Genomic DNA, 13,202 nt, shown 5'->3' with positions numbered 1-13,202 from the left:
GAATCAGATGAAACTGAAGATGATGAGTAGTTACTGAAGCTGACGCTTCCAGTAGAACATCTCCAAAGAGCATCTTTTTAAATGGAAACAGCGTGTCCTCTGAAACGGCAGCTTGTTCATCCAAACCAATCTTGCAGAAGATGACTGCTTCAGGGTTTGCTGCAGATCTGGGTTGAATTTTGAGTTCTTCTCCAAATTATCTGAGTTATTTCCCTCACCTTAACACCAACTAAAGGCCTAATGTGTTAAATTGTAGTTATCCTCTAGAGATTTATTTGAAGTCACGCGGCATCGCGTCCCAGACGTCCTTGCAGCGTCCCCGCACCCAGCGCAGGTTCAGAGGTTCTTTTTTACTTCATGGATGGAAAACAAATCAGTCTTACAATCCAACAACGAGGATTAGTTTAGTCTTTGTTTCCAGAATGCAGACTGACCTAGATGTCCCCCTCCCCCCTGTCTTCTCCTAGGTGCCATATGGCCAAAGATTAGAAAAAGACCCGTTTCAGCAGATCCCAGGATTCTCCACTGGAAAAGAATAACGGAGGAAGTGACAGCAGGTAGTTCTGCTGCCGCAAACGGTTTAACAGTAACTGTAGAGTTCATAACAGAGGTGAGCGTGCCTCCATGGAGGCCATAATGTTTGCTTTAACAGTAAAGTAAGAGATAAACAGAAAAACAGAACATTGTTCTGCTGTAGAACAAGTTTAATACATTTTTATTAGTTTGCTGTTCTCCAGTATTCTTACTTTTCCATGTTTCCTCTCTTTGCAAACACTTTAAAATATGTAGGGAGAGTAATAAGTTGTTGAACGTATCATGCTTTCATGTTTTCATTCTTGTGTCTGAACATCCAGAACTATAAGGAGTTTAAAGGCTGTACAGTGATGGGAATGATGCTTGATAAGAGATTAGGAACAAAAACATTAAGTCGTCCTAATCCTGTCATGTCCATGAAGCTGCATTGAGATAACAGCAAGATGCTGGCTGTTCCTTTCCTGCCGGGCCTCCATCTGTGGAACCACAACAGTCCAGAAACCACAGGCAGCGCTGATCAAGTCAAATGAAGTAATGAGAGGCAAACATGGAGGCAGAAATAACTTGCCTTATGAATAAAGTGCTATAAATAATCCAAAAGAGAGGATATAGATGTTCTATAAAAAGTTCTGTCTGGTGTCTCTGATGACAACTTTGAGAACAAATAAATCCAGAGACTGGAGCCGCTTCAAGTCCCTTGTTTAGGAATCAGTTTCCCTTTCTGAGGAAAAGGTTAGTCTTAGTTTTTACCTCTAAAAATGGAGATGATTCAACCCAGTATGAGGATTAAGCTGAAATATTTCACAAACAGATATTTCTGACCCATGTCTGTGATTTAATGGTATCGAGGCTGATCTTTTACTTCCAGGTGGATCTCTCAATAAGCCTTCCTAATTGTCAATCATTTTTGGTGGTATGTTTACGTAAGTGGTATGTTTACGTGCTCGTCCCGTTAGCTATCCTTTCTGCGCATGCAAACTTTTAGGCGTATATCTGTGGTGAGCTACGGTTTCAGACAGTCACTGAAGTTCTTTCCAATAAAGTTAAAAAACAATCCACTGGACTTTGTTTCCAAGTTTGAAGACGTGTCTCTTCCCATCCAGGAAGCTTTTTCAGTTCAAAAGGTCAGAATTCGTGTTGAGTTCAAGGTTTTAAACAGCAGCCCAACAAAGCCTTGTTTCTGTTTAGGAAACATGCAAATTAAAACAGACGAACAGGTCCACCTCGATTGGCTTCTTTTGTTAGCCTGCAATGCCCCATACCTGTCTATGTCTCTGAAAGGGGGGTCGTTAGAGGTATTTGTTGGCCTGGCTGAATAGGCGAGGTCTTCTGTTCCCTAATAATTCCCTTTAACTGAAGTGAAACGTCTTCAAACTTGGAAAGTTTGTCCAGTGGATTGTCTTTTCAACTTGTTTGGAATGACTCTGACCTGGATGACTGAGAATATTCACCAGAGGCTCACCTTTCTCACCGCGGTTCTTTGAAAAATGGCCGAGGGTCATAAGAGAGAAAGTGTTTACAAAGTGAATGAGAAGAAAAGAAGGGCCTCAGAATAGGCAGATATATCCCAGAACGCTTTGCGCGGAGAGCTCTCCTCTTAAAGCTTTATGGGATTGGCCGTTACAGCTGCTCACTGCCGCCATAGGCTATCGCTACCCAACAGCGGTGACCAATAAGTTACATGACCAACTGGGAGCAAAAAGCAGTGATCCTCTGTCCGAACGGTCAGTTAAATGAATTCACTTTAAAGTCGACCATATATCCCCTGCTGTATGTGGACGCATTGGTTTTTTAAGTGGAGAGGGCGGGTCTTTTAAAGTATCATCCACAATACCTTTAAAGTTTGATAACATGTCAAAGGAAAAGTCCGCTCATATTCAGCATGCAAACTTCTGAAAGTACTTAAAATATGAAATTATTCAATACTGTTCAATAAATGATAAGTGTTTTTAATTAAGAGTGATTTTCATTTGAATGTGCTTTACTGGAGGCATCCATGTTTGTCAAAGAACACTACTGCCACCTACTGGTTTGTGACGTCACGGTGCGGTATCGGCTGTTGATCAAGTCCGATACTGCTGTATCTGGTGTTTGTCACAACGCGCTATTATCCAAGTCATCTTTGAAACATTCTTCTTCCAAATGTTGGCACAAGCACAACCAACGGATATAGTATAAGAAATACAATAAAGTAAAATATTGATACTATCGCTGAAGTATAAGTAGTATTATTTAATCTGACAAGCATACTGTTGTCTCTGAAGATAAGAATATGGGCTTTCTGTATGGAAGTGAATCTCTAAGTACCTGGAACCAAGTAACTGTAGTTGATTGTGAGTGTGCACTTGTGCATGTAAAGTTTATCCAAAGAGAAAATGCTCAAGAGTGGTTGTGAAGAGCCAAAGACACGCCCCCCCCCAGAGCACCGAGGCGAGCGCCAGGAAAGGGATCCCCAGAGCATAAAACATTCTTCTTCCAAATGTTGGCTACATATTACGGGTTTTTTCTCTGGCCAGAAGTTCGATGGCAAATCCTCCCTCTTCAAGTCGGCGATCCAACGACCAACCCGTCCGTGGAGGATCAGGAACCAGAAAGGTGGAATAACTCTTTTTTTTTTTCCACTTTTCCCCGATGTATTCCAGCATCCAGCTGCCATGCACGTGGGCATTGTCAGTTTCACTATAGCTCTGGTGAATTTCAATGGTGAAGTCCTCTGGAAATCTTCAATAATTGTTGTTGATTGCAGATGTGTCTAGTAGTTCCCATTGATTTTGCTTGAAAAGCGGGCAAAAATTTGGGCAAAAATGGCCGCTCCCAGACTCAGTGATAGCGATGAAAATTATTATTTCTATTTTTTACCAATTAGCACTAAATTCATTAAATCACCTCAAATGTATTAGTTTTAGGTATAAATAATGATCCATTGATTCCTTGCTGACCGAACCGCTTCTTTAATTAATGGAGAGCATTTCTCTGGTTCCTTAACGCAGTGAATATGGAGGTTGTTGCTGGTTTCTTAATGAATGCACAGTTTTTATGTCTTTATTTTTAGTTTATTACAGTTCATGCTGTGGTTCTTTCTGTTTGTCACTCTGCAGCGAATGCAGCAGCTTGCTGCTCATGTCCAGATGCGTCTAGGTTTGGAGTCTGTTTTGCTGCAGCAGAAGCTTTGCTTCCTGATCTTCTCTTTGGTTACAGATCCCTGATTTGTCATTTTAGAGTTAATGGAACTAACTGATGAGGTTTTTGGAGATCAACAGTTTATTGTCTTTAGTTTTATATTAATACAAATATAATTTTTTTCTAATATGACAAAAATGGAGAGAAAGAAAACAATAATAAAAATCATTTGATCCTCACATCAGGCACTAAACAGCACGAAGGTAAATACAGCAATTAGGGCTTAATATGACAAATAGCAGAACAACAACAGCGGACAGGAGACCAAGAGGCTGCAGCAACTGCAGGGAGGCTGACTGGGCAGAATGACTGAACGAGCTAAACACGGGGATCAGGGAAACAATAACTAGAGTCGGCTAAAAATACAATGCAAACACAAAACACCTCTAAACTGGAAACTGGACAGTCAAACCAAAGCAAAGTCTGTCATATAGTACAACTCCTGTATTCTTTGCCAGAACATCCTGGTAGGAGCATTTTCAGCTCGCAGGCCTTTAATAATCAGGCCACAGATCAGAAAAGCAAATGAATAATTAATATCAGAATGAATCAGCTACAGAGCCTGATGATAGTCAGGATGACAGAACAACCAGGAGTCAAGCAGATGCAGAAAATACAGCAGCAACAGAAGAAGCAAAGCTTCCTCTCATCCCAGAGAGAGAAGAAAGAGGGACAGCGGTCCCCTCATCAGACTGCAGGGAATTAGATCCATGTGTGACACCGGATACGCAGCAAACCTCTGACCTCAGGGCTGCAGAGAGCAAAGCTGCCTCGTATTCCTGCCGGTGAATTTATGCCATAATGTTTATAGACTTGGACGACTTTATTAACGCAATTCTTTTGAGCAGCACACAAGACAAAGAAACAAAAATAAACATGTAATTATATAAAAATATGATGATTAAAAAAGAAATATAGTGAGAGGGAGCTTGAGGACCAAAATGAATAGAAAGAGAAAAAGATTGCTAAACTAAAACACTGTTATTTAAAATTTTTGAGAACTCTTTCTGACGAAGAGACGATCACTTTAGCCTTTTTTTTGTTGTTTATTAAAAAGAGGAAGGCAAGTCCCCCGGTTCCCTCAACCGATTTAGACTGTTTTTATCTTTCAATGTTGGGCAATTATACCAACAGATAAAACACGAAAAACACAGCAGATTCTCATTGAAAGCTTCATAAAACAAACCGATAATTGGACTTTAGTTTTCTCAGACAGTCTATTCTTCGTTGAGCTTGTTTCACAACAGATACTTCTACGAGTAGACCAGCTTTATGCCCTCACTATGAATAATAATAAATTAAATAAAGCCCAGAAAGTGATAACATAAAGATTGTGTAAGTCTATATAATTCTACAGGAATAGCTCACTTTTGGAACAAAAAGATTTGTTAGGTTATGAGCATTTACTTCATCCTTTATGTGGAGTGATGGGAAAACTCACTAGATCTCACTATTCTACACTTCCACCATAAAACGGGCGATAACAAACGAAGTTGACGTCAATTCGGGGATGTTGCCTTATTTGGTTCTAGCCTGTAAATTGACATCCAGACCAGCCCACGGGTTTACTGGCCCAAGGGCGGGAGGGAATGAAGTATCGACTGCTGGGCCGCTGACTGGACCGGACCTCAGCAGAGAGCCATGAGCCGCCCGTCCTCAGCTGGAGGAGGGGGGCTGGAGGCCGGTAAGGCAGGTGGGGGGAAGCACGGGGCCGCCGGTGTCCAGGCTACCGTCACCGGGTCGGGTTTTGTCCCCAGCTGGCTCCCTGCCCTCGTCCGCTGAGTGCCCGGTGTGTTTCGACTACATGCAGCACTGTATTCGACCAAAATCCTGGACTATTTTGAAATAGTTAGGTCTGAAAAGTACGACATGTCCGGGAGAAAAAGGACGTCTGGTCACACTACCATGACGTTTCAGTGAGTGAGTGCTGGTTGCTGTGATGCCTCTTTGTTCAGCAGCTTCCCTCGTTGTAAACCAACCAATCAGAGCACAGCTCATCTAAATATTCATGATCATACCATAAAAGGAAGAAAACCTGTCGTGTCATTCTTGGGCTTTTAACCAGGCTGCATTAGGGCTCATAGAACAGCAAATCTGCCATTTTCAGCCCAACCGATGTTACACACCCTATTCAGAGACCTTAATGACCAGAACCAGGCACCCTATATAATCATTCTATGAGCCCTTTAAGACTCAGTTCATAATGAGCAATATGCTGATTAAGTTTCTCAGTCATCCAGGTCATAGTCATTCCGTAAAAGTAAAAAAAAAAAAACAATCCACTGAACTTGGCTGCCAAGGTTTGAAGAGGTTTTGCTTCCCGCCGACATTTGAATTGAAAAAGCTTCCTGGACGAGAAGCGAAACGTCTTCAAACCTTGGAAACAAAGTCCAGTGGATTGTTTTTTTTTTACTTTTAGGGAATAATGAGCAATACTTGGATCCTTTGAATAACTCAGAATCTTTAGATCAAACCTGGAGCTCAGTTCATGCTGACTGATGGGATTTTAACCCTTTAATGATGGAAGCACAACAAACTACCGCTAAGCCAAGGTACCAGACCTCAAACCCAGACAGGACCACTCTGACCCAGACAGCCAATTAGAGTGTCCTTTCAATATATATATATATATATATATATATATATACTCATATTTGACAAAATTCCCTAAACCTGGAAAAAGATGAAAGGAAACTTGGATGCTTTTAGAGGATATCAAACTTCATAAGTGGCTCTTAAAGGGAAAGGCTGTATCAGCGGGAAAAAAATAAATCAAAAGAAAAAAGTCTGATTGTTTAGTTTCTAAAAATGAAACATAACAAAGTTGAGTAGAAATCTGACCTGAGGAAGACAGCAAGGAGGGATTTACCATTAGACAATACTAGGCAGTTGCCTAGGGCCCCAAGTTCCTGGGGGCCACATAAAACTCTGTTTACATGTATGGTTAATACAACTATTCCTTATTTTTGCACATTTTGATAAAAATCCTTTTGCTAAAATGCCGGCAGAACGCTTAGAATATTAAGTGTGTCTCAGCCCCCCCCCCTTCAGTGTCCACCATATTGGATCAGTCCATTTGCTGCACATGTTCAGAAAGGTCCAAACAGACAGCAGCAAACCATTTGAAAACAAACCATGCAAAGAGCAGTGTTGCCAACTTAGCGCTTTAGTCGCTATATTTAGCCACTTTTCAGACCCCTCTAGCACTTTGATTTCTAAAAAGCTCCTAGCGCCAAATCTAGAGACTTTTTTCTCCTACTGGAGACTTTGGAGACAACATCTAAAAGCAGCGAACTCTGCTCTCCAGAGCCAGTAGATTGGTAACCACGCCTCCTGCTCTCCTCTATCTTGTCTGCTGTCATGATTCATGCAGCTATTATTTCATCCAAATGAAAAATGGAGAACAGATAAGCAGATCATGGCTGGTCTACAGCGAAAAGAAGGACTGGGTTATTTACTTTGGCCTTTTTGGAAACACAGGAAGGAGCAATCAGCTAAGTGAGCTTAGTGCTTGGAAAAAATCTTTCATTCCTTTAGAGACAGCATGAAAAGTCAGCTGAGTACAAAACATAGAAAGGAAAACAAGAAGAAAAGGGACAACAAGACACAAAAAACATTTCTCTATCTGTAGAATGGGTCTCTTTTATGTGTTTTCTTCTCAATTCAAAGGGCCCCCTGCCTGTCTTTGCCTAGGGCCCCACATTTCCTAAATCCGCCCCTGGCTGCCAGTCAGAAATAGTGAAAAGTTCCAATAAGCAGCCTGCAATGGGTTCACAACTGGGATATAAAGTTACTCTGCTTTTCAGGGAGATTATAGTGACAAAGTGAAATGTTTGTTCACTACTATGTAGGAGAATCACAGCCTTGATAGAACAGAACTGGCTTCCTGTAGGATGAGCTGCACTGGAACAACAGGATCAAGCCCAGCAGCCCCCCCAGTATGAGCAGCCGCCCCCTCAGGGGGAAGGCTGGAAGCAAACCCTACCTTTGGTCACATCGTGTACAAAAAGCTGCTCCTCATTCCCAACACAAAGCAAACAGCTTCCTGTTGCTCCTGCGATGCACTCAGAGGTGATCCTGGCTCCAGAAAAGCCGCATCCACACAGCAGAGACATCAACAGTTGGACGAGACCCTGGATAAAAAGCAGCGCAGAGCTGCGTTTGAGTTCAGCATGGAAAAAGTAGCTCCGGGGGACTCACTGGACTCTTTTCACGGAGACTAAAAGCTGGAAAAACTTGGAAAACAGCTGTGGAAAAGCGGCTGGAAATTCACTTTTCCCTCCGCTCCTGGTAGCGATGAAGATCTGTGGGAGATGTATCACTCTGCTGCTGCTGCTGTGTCCATGAAGGCGGGGCGGAGGAAGAGGGGGCGGAGCCATGAGGTCCAGATTTACTCTGCGGTCAGAGTCCCTGAACGCTGCCTGGCAGGCAGACTGCTGAGAGGGAACAGAGACTCACCTACAGCAGAGGAAACTAGGAACAAAATACTTCATACTTTGTTACATATAAAATATAAATATATACACTACCGTTCAAAAGTTTGGGGTCACATTGAAATGTCCTTATTTTTGCAGGAAAAGCACTGTACATTTCAATGAAGATAACTTTAAGCTAGTCTTAACTTTAAAGAAATACACTCTATGCATTGCTAATGTGGTAAATGACTATTCTAGCTGCAAATGTCTGGTTTTTGGTGCAATATCTACTTAGGTGTATAGAGGCCCATTTCCAGCAACTATCACTCCAGTGTTCTAATGGTACAATGTGTTTGCTCATTGGCTCAGAAGGCTAATTGATGATTAGAAAACCCTTGTGCAATCATGTTCACACATCTGAAAATAGTGTAGCTCATTACAGAAGCTACAAAACCGACCTTCCTTTGAGCAGATTGAGTTTCTGGAGCATCACATTTGTGGGGTCAATTAAACGCTCAAAATGGCCACAAAAAGAGAACTTTCATCTGAAACTCGACAGTCTATTCTTGTTCTTAGAAATTAAGGCTATTCCATGCAAGAAATTGCTAAGAAATTAAAGATTTCCTACAACAGTGTGTACTACTCCATTCAGAGGACAGCTCAAACAGGCTACTGCGGGTACTATTTAATGAAGATGCCAGTTGGGGACCTGTGAGGCGTCTGTTTCTCAAACTAGAGACTCTAATGTACTTATCTTCTTGCTCAGTTGTGCAACGCGGCCTCCCACTTCTTTTTCTACTCTGTTAGAGCCTGTTTGTGCTGTCCTCTGAAGGGAGTAGTACACACCGTTGTAGGAAATCTTCAAATTCTTAGCAATTTCTCGCATGGAATAGCCTTCATTTCTAAGAACAAGAATAGACTGTCGAGTTTCAGATGAAAGTTCTCTTTTTCTGGCCATTTTGAGCGTTTAATTGACCCCACAAATGTGATGCTCCAGAAACTCAATCTGCTCAAAGGAAGGTCAGTTTTGTAGCTTCTGTAACAAGCTAAACTATTTTCAGATGTGTGAACATGATTGCACAAGGGTTTTCTATACTTTACCAGCGATTTTACTAAAACATAAGCTTTTAAGCTGTGAAAATGTCATCAAGTACTCAAACCTTTGTTTAACAAAATGATCCATGGTCTTTCATCTCCTCCACTCATTCAGTTTGTAAAGATCAGGAACACACTGACAGGAACAGGAGGGTTGGCCAGAGGAGGATGTGTTGTTCCTCTGGGTCAAAGTGCTTTTAGTCAAAGAGCCTTTGCAGTCACAGCATCTCAGGAGTGGAACCTCAGAACATCAGGGAACTCACAACATTCACTATTTTCTATCTTAAAAAAATGACTCATAACACATCAGTCATGTCAGCATTAGTTTTCTGAATGTCTTCCTCTAACAAACAATGCTGCCACTTATGTCTCTGCTATTTGAATGTTTTATTCTATTTTATTTACCTAAAATCTACAGTCTAAAGAACACTAATTCTGTATTTTAAACAAGTTTTGAAGAGTTATAGCTAGTTTTATTTCTTTTTATATTTGTATTTTTCACTGTAAAATTCTATATAAAAGCCCAACCAGGGACAAATTATGTCTCTGGTTGGGCTTTTATATAAAGTAGAATTAAATACTTCACTGCATACTTGTTGTATTGATACTGGATGTTCTTCCTATGGTTCACTTCAGCTTCCTACCACAGCCCATAGTCATAGATTTTACATTAATTGGGCTCCCTAAATATATCCTCACCGTTGTGTGATTGTTCTGTCATTAGCTCTACTAATGAATCTCATTAACTTGTTTTGTGTCAAAGATGATGCTTTTGTGAAGGATTGCATTGTTAAAATACAAACTTAGGTTCCCAAACGGATTCGTTTAATCCGATTGGACATGTAAGAAGTTCTCTGACAGGTAGGCTACACATTTAGAAAAATCAAAACTTATTTGTTTTATAGACAGATTTGGGTTTAAAAAGGTATAGTAAAAAGAATCTTTAAGGGTGACAATGATTGACACAAAAAGTCTGACTGCGTACATCATTTATATTGACTACTCCAGATTTATGTTTACTGCTCCAAATAAAAAAAAGCAACAGAAAATCATGTTAAAACTTTTACTAACCATCAGAATTTGCATTGCGTTGCAAATATGTTTACTTTGTTTTTCTTCAATTTCAGATTATTGCAGCTATTTCCTGCAGGACTGCTACCTTAGCTACCTTAGCATTTTGTCAAATCAAAACCAATTCTGTTTATAGGTTATTATTGTGACCCAAGGAGGCGCTAAGTGTATTTCACAGTCCTGTTACTTTAGGTTTAGTTATTCATTTTCTGACATTAGATTTACAGGCCTGCCAACTTTTCACCAAATCTTGGGGTGAAATTTAAAAATATTTTGGACAGGAAACCCTGTCAGGGTTAGATGAGGACAGGTGCAGCTGTAGGTTGGAGGTTTTTAGAGGATTTAATTGAAACTTATTGGCAAAATGGGGAATTTTTATAGCACAGTAAATGTTACTGGATAACAACAAGTGATCTGTAGTTATGTGGAACATTTTCCCTCACAATATATATTATTTTCTACATTCTGCGGATTTTTAGAGAATTGAAGTAAAGCAGAATGGGCCCCACTAAAATACTTGCAACTTAAATATACTTTAAACTAAGAATTTCACAACTTTGTTCATTAATTATTGTCTGCAGTTCAAGTAAATTAAACAATAGGGGAACTAATAAGTTATTACTGGATTACTGGCACTGATATACAGGAACCAGAGAAATCGAAAAGTATGCAAACAACACTGTGTATGAATATATGGTGATAGGCTAAGGATTAAAGAGTTTCGTTCATTGTGTTTTTAGTTTTTCTTAAACTTGACAAAACAGCTAAACAATTCAGAGCTTCTCGCCATGACAGGAGGCAGCACGTCTCTGCATGTTTCATTGGGAAGGTGTGATGGAAATTAAGTTTTTAAACATATTTAATGGACCAAAATAAAGATAAATGAATAAGATAAGTAATAATTAAAGAAAAACATCCCTGTGGTTTCTCCTCTAGGAATCTATGTTCTGCACATCCTCTCTGAAAGCGGTTGGTCTTTTCTTTGGTGGCTGATCTTTAAAAAAAAAAATGCAATAGTTCTTCTTCTTTTTGTGGAGCTTCTATGGGTTTGAGAGGCAAATCTGAAAGTTTTAAGAATTAAAATATTTGTGTTGGCTTAATTACTCCTAAATGTCAACGAGAGATTATTAAACTAGACTGAGCAATAATTATTTAACTTGTGAGCAAAAAATGGACTAAAAAACGCACCAGGTAAAGAAACCATTGGATGTTATCCTACACTCAGTCTCCACATCAATAGTTTAGGCTAGCTGCTGTATTTTTTATTCATATTTACTTAAGCACAAGATTGCTTAACAGCTTCATTAATTTACAAAGAGAATTATTCTAGTCAAAATGAGATAAGATAAAAATTAAAATGACATACCTCATAACAACTGTCTTTTTTCTACATCTGGCACAGTGGGAATATGGACTGGATATAAACCTGGCATGTCATTATGTGTTAGCACTAAGGTCGTTTTAAAAACACAGACTGGATTTTGATCACCATGGTATTTTTATTACATAAATATGAGAAATTGCGAACCTTGAGTGAGAGCATGGGAAGACCCTGAGATGGGTGCGTCTCACTCCCAATGGGTGAGAGTTGACAGCCAGGGGTCTAGGTATAATTCCTGTGAAGTTAAGGTATCTGTCACGTGGTGTTTGGGTCTCAATAAATGATGGGTCACATATTTTAATGTAATACCGGCTCCATCATATACAAACTGGCCTAATTTGGAGGAAACGCAATGAGAACATCCCAGGGGAACCACAAAAAAAGCCTCCTTTGAGTTATTCTACATCCAGAAAATGGCACAAAATGATCAAAGAACTGTTATTAAACAGAAGAAAAGACATTTAGCAGGAAATAAAAAAGAAAAATACACATTTAAATACAACATGACTCAAACATCCAAAGCTGCAAAGCATTTTCTCTATTTTATCATGGCCTTTTAAAGCATCAGCTGCGCCTTCATGAGTTATTTAACAGGTTCATAAGACTGATGGCAGAGTTTTCTTTGAATGAAGAAATAAATACCCAAAACAGGAAAACAGTCTTTTATTGGGATTCTAACCTTCCTTTAATGAACTAAAATTGCTGGGGCGCCATCTGCTGGCAGTTTGATAAATTCCACATTCATAAAAAGTAGCCTATATATTTATCATCTTTTCCATTTTTTTTTATTTTATAGTTCTGATTAATGAAATGAAACCATTATTATCCATTTTTCTAAAAGTACAAAAGCTATAAACACATATGAAAATTGTAGAAATGTATTTAATTTATGATATTCTGTTCCTTTTGGGCTATATATTGTAAAAATCTTCCTGTCCGTTTTACATGTTCTATTCCTTAAGCCTTTGTGTTTAGTAAACACTTTTTTTTTTTTTTTTGTTTAAAGAAAATGCAGCTGCAGAGGAGAAAAGCTTCTCTCTTCAGCTGGTTTTGCCTTTGAAGAGGCTCTGCTTGGTTAAACAATCACCTGGTTTCTTCTGGCTTTTCATTCTAATCTAATATGTTGGTGAAGATTCTCAGTCATCCAGATCATAGTCATTCCAGAAAAGTTAAAAAACAATCCGCTGGACTTTTGTTTCCAAGTTTGAAGACGTTTCGCTTTCCATCCAGGAAGTTTTTCAATTCAAAATGTCAGAAACAGCGTTGAGTTGTATAAAGCCTCAAACTCAACGCTATTTCTGACATTTTGAATTGAAAAAAGCTTCCTGGATGGGAAGCGAAACGTCTTCAACTTGGAAACAAAGTCCAGTTCATTGTTTTTATACTTTTTTTATTTGTAAATTCTAATCTAAAAACTGTTCTTTAAAGTAAAAAAAAATGAGTGTTCACACAAGATTTAAAATGGTTACATAAAATCAAACCATTTGTTCAATGCTCTGCACTCTTGCAGTGTGTTAAAGTAGGAA

The 13,202-nt window shown here is 39.4% G+C and overlaps 1 protein-coding gene across 3 annotated transcripts in view; it reads right to left on the bottom strand.

Annotated features, from left to right (window-relative positions):
* The window catches only part of pdzd2 (PDZ domain containing 2), a 90,235-nt gene extending 82,173 nt beyond the window's left edge, over nucleotides 1-8,062 (bottom strand). For all 3 annotated transcript variants that reach the window (XR_005281661.1, XM_038295200.1, XM_038295201.1), the window contains exon 1: nucleotides 7,700-8,062. The gene's annotated coding sequence lies outside the window, so the exon portion shown is untranslated. The remainder of the gene's footprint in view (nucleotides 1-7,699) is intronic.
* Nucleotides 8,063-13,202: the final 5,140 nt, after the last annotated feature.

This window comes from Cyprinodon tularosa, unplaced genomic scaffold (genome assembly GCF_016077235.1).
Source record: "Cyprinodon tularosa strain WSP-4 unplaced genomic scaffold, ASM1607723v1 ctg351, whole genome shotgun sequence".
NCBI lineage: Eukaryota > Metazoa > Chordata > Actinopteri > Cyprinodontiformes > Cyprinodontidae > Cyprinodon > Cyprinodon tularosa.
Note: the sequence above shows the minus strand (reverse complement) of the source record. Positions and strands in the feature narration are given on the sequence as shown.